The sequence below is a fragment of the Colobus angolensis genome, unplaced genomic scaffold (assembly GCF_000951035.1).
Source record: "Colobus angolensis palliatus isolate OR3802 unplaced genomic scaffold, Cang.pa_1.0 Scaffold8, whole genome shotgun sequence".
NCBI classification, from domain to species: Eukaryota; Metazoa; Chordata; class Mammalia; order Primates; family Cercopithecidae; genus Colobus; species Colobus angolensis.
This window is the reverse complement of record NW_012121820.1, coordinates 16,472,948-16,476,921: the sequence shown is the minus strand read 5'-3', so window position 1 is coordinate 16,476,921 and position 3,974 is coordinate 16,472,948.

Here is a 3,974-nt window from a genome sequence, read left to right as displayed (position 1 = left end):
CCTGCCTGTGTTGTCTTTTGCTGAGGGAGAGCGGAAGCCTAGGGCCCTGCCCTGGGGATGAGGGAAAGGCTTGCCCCCCAGAGAAGTGGGACAGTGGGGGCGAAGCTGGCCATAATGGGGTGGCTTTGGCAAGAGCAGCTCTGCAGGTTGAGCCGTTCTGGAAGAAGTTTTCAGGAAGGGTCTGGCTAAGTGCTTCGTGTGGCCTTTAGTCACTGGAAACACTTGTGAATGGCCATGGGTGTGTTAGAGTTTCCACTGGGTCCAGGCCCTGCTCATTCCCCATGTTCCTTCTGAGGAAGATGCTGCTTGTCGTCAAAGTGGCTTGAGAAAAACCAAGTGCAATACAGTAAAAGGCCTTATGTGGCATTGGCTGGGTGTAGTCACTTGCCCTGAATCAGCTGCTGAGGAAAAACCCTGGCCCCTTGGTAACTCAGATTTGCCCAGCTCGTTTACAGCCCGCCGGACAACTTTCCCAAATGTCAGGACTGATGAGGATCTTAAGGGATGAGCGACTATCATCTCCGTTTTGGAGATGGGAAACTGAAGTCCGGACTACTTGAGAATGTCCAAGCCGGGATTTGGACCCAGCCCACGGCACATTCCTTGGTATTTAGCAGGTATTTAGCGAGTGCTATGAGGGTCCTGCTCCGCTGCAGAGAGGTTTGGCAAGATCTCCCAGCACTTGAGGTTTCAGGAGAGGAAGTCCAGGGGCTGGAGCTTGTGCATAATGAAGGGCCAGTCTTGGCTAGATACTGGCTTGGGGAGGAGCTTCTGCGGAGTGTTTCTGTTTTGCAGCACTTTAATGAGAGTTTGAATGCCAGGCCCCATGCTCGGAACTAAGGAACCTTCCAGAAACCCAGAGCGCACCTGGCCAAGTGGGAGACTCAGACATGTAAGCAGGTTTGATGTGGGGAGTTTCTCCAATAGAGGAGCTGTTTCTCCAACAGTGTTCCCGGGGGCACCCAGCTCAACCTCGAGGGGTAGGTGCAGCCATCTGGCAGAGTGGAAGTGATGGAGCTGAGTCTTAAAGGCTCAGCAGGACTTGAGACCACAGGGAAATGAGGCTGGGAGAGCAGGGGGCCAGAGCTGTAGTGCAGACCTGTTTCAGCTTGTGGGGGAGAGACAGCTTCTGGCTCCGGGGAGCAGTGCCACCTCAATAGATCCTCTCCCTTAAAGGCTGGGCCAGAGAATAGCCCTCAGAAAGCAAGGACTGTCATCCTCTGCTCCACCAAACCCTTCTGACGCATGTACTGTGGGCAGAGTTTGCAGCATTTGGTTCTCTTGGTTTTCAGGACCCATCCTCTCCGGATTTCCCTCCTGCGTTACTAGTTCCTGCTCATGAAAGGGGCCCAGGCTTCAGTCTTTAGTCCTCTATCGTCTGTTATACAGAAGCTCCAGTCCCTAGACTTCCTCTCTGCACGTACTCCTTTGAAGATCTCATCTAGGCTCGAGGCTTTAAATACCACCCATATTAGGATTTTTCCAGAGAAACATAGAAGGAGACTTTAAAAGTTTGGTTTTTCGAGGTGGAGTCTTGCTCTGTCACCCAGGTTGGAGTGCAGTGGCACGATCTCAGCTCACTGCAGCCTCTGTCTCCCAGGTTCAAGCGATTCTCCTGCCTCAGCCTCCCAAGTAGCTGGGACTACAGGCACATGCCACTACGCCCAGCTAGTTTTTGTATTTTTAGTAGAGGTGGGGTTTGGCCATGTTGGCCAGGCTGGTCTCGAACTCCTGGCCACAAGTGATCCACCTGCCTCGGCCTCCCAAAGTGCTGGGATTACAGACGTGAGCCACCGTACCCAGCGAGACTTCTTATAAGGTATTGTCTCCAGTGATTACGGAGGCTGAGAAGTCCCACAAGCTGCTGCCTGCAAGCTGGAAACCCAAGAAAGCCAGTAAAGGGCCGATGGTGTAGATTCTGTCTGAGTCTGAAGGCTGAGAACCTGGAGTGCTGCGAGCAGAAGACAGACGTCCCAGCTCATGCAGTCAGACAGCGGGGGGGCGAGTCCAACCTTCCTCCATCTTTTTGTTCTGTTCAGGCCCTTAAATGGATGAGGCCCACCCGCTTTACTCACTCCACGGATTCAAATGCTAATCTCTTCCGGAACACAGACACACCCAGAAATACTATTTAATCAGATACCTGCCTGTCCTGTGGCCTAGTCAAGCTGACATGTAAAGTTAACCATCACATCGCTCACATGCTGAATTCTCCCAGACGGATCTCTCCAGCCCCACTCCTGAGCTCCAGACTCACGAATCTGACTTCCTACTCATTATCTCCATTTGAATACACAGCAGGCATCTCAAAGCACATTCCTGATCTCACCAGCAGCCCCAGGCCTGCTCTTTTTGTGGTCTTTCCTATCTTAAAGAGCATCTTAAAAGAAACAAAGTATATATTTAAAGTGTACAACTTGCTGATTAGATATATGTATATGTTGTGAAATAATCACCACAATCAAGCTAATTAAAATACCCATTACCTCACATAGTTATGTGTGTATGTGCGTGTGTGTGTGGGTGTGTGTCAGGCGGTGGGGCGGGGGGTGAGAACACGATCTTAGAAAATTTCAAGTATATACAGTTGACCCTTGAGCAACATGGGTTTGCACTGTGCAGTCCACTTATACGCAGCTTTTTTTCAGGAAATAAAATTCCTTCATAGCCACATCCACATCTACAACCAAAAGCAGATCAAAAATAGTGTTTGTGGGATGTGAAATTCACGTATATGGAGGGCTAACTTCTAGAGGCGGGTTTCACAGGGCCCACCTCGAGACTTGAATATGTGTGGGTTTTGATGTCTGCGGGGGTCCTGAAACAAATCCCAGGCAGATACCCAGGGATGACTATAGTACAGTATCATTGTCTATAGTCACCATGCTATACATTAGATCTCCAGCACTCTTTCATCTGGCATAACTGAAACTTTGTGCCCCTTAACAAACAGCTCCCCATCACCCACTACTCCTAGCCCTTAGCAACCTCCATTCTACTCTCTGATTCTATAGGTTTGACTATTTTAGATTCTACATATAAATGAGATCATGCAATATTTCTCTCTGTGTGTCTGGCTTATTTCGCAGGTCCATTTGTGTTGTTGCAAATGGCAGAATTTCCCTTTTTGCTTTTTTTTTTTTTGAGACGGAGTCTCACTCTGTCACCCAGGCTGGAGTACAGTGGTGTGATCTTGGCTCACTGCAACCTTCACCTCCTGGGTTCAAGTGATTCTCCTGCCTCAGCCTCCTGAGTAGCCAGGACTACAGGCATGTGCTACCATGCCCGGCTATCCTTTTTGTATTTTTAGTAGAGACGGGGTTTCATCATGTTGGCCAGGCTGGTCTCGAACTCCTGACCTCGTGACCTGCCCACCTCGGCCTCTGGGGTTATAGGTGTAAGCCACTGTGCGTGGCCTGGATTTCCTTTTTTTTCTTTTTTCTTTTTTTTTGAGATAGAGCCTTGCTCTGTCACCCAGGCTGGAGTGCAGTGGTCCAATCTTGGTTCACTGTAAGCTCTGCTTCCCAGGTTCACGCCATTCTCCTGCCTCAGCCTCCTGATTAGCTGGGACTACAGACGTTCACCACCACGCCTGGCTAATTTTTTGTATTTTTTAGTAGAGATGGGGTTTCACCCTGTTAGCCAAGATGGTCTTGATCTCCTAAATTGAGATCCGTCTGCCTCGGCCTCCCAAAGTGCTAGGATTATAGGCGTGAGCAACCACACCCGGCCTCCTTTTTCTTTTTTTTTTTTTTTTAAGTCTTAATAATATTCCATTGTATGTATACACCACATTTCCTTTATTCATTCATCAATTGATGAACATTTAGGTTGTTTTTGTATCTTATCTATTATGAATAATGCTGCAATAAACATAGGAATATAGCATTTCTTTGAGATACTGATTTAATTTCCTTTGGATAAATACCCAGAAGTGAGATTGTTGGATCATTTGGTAGTTCTTTTTTTTTTTT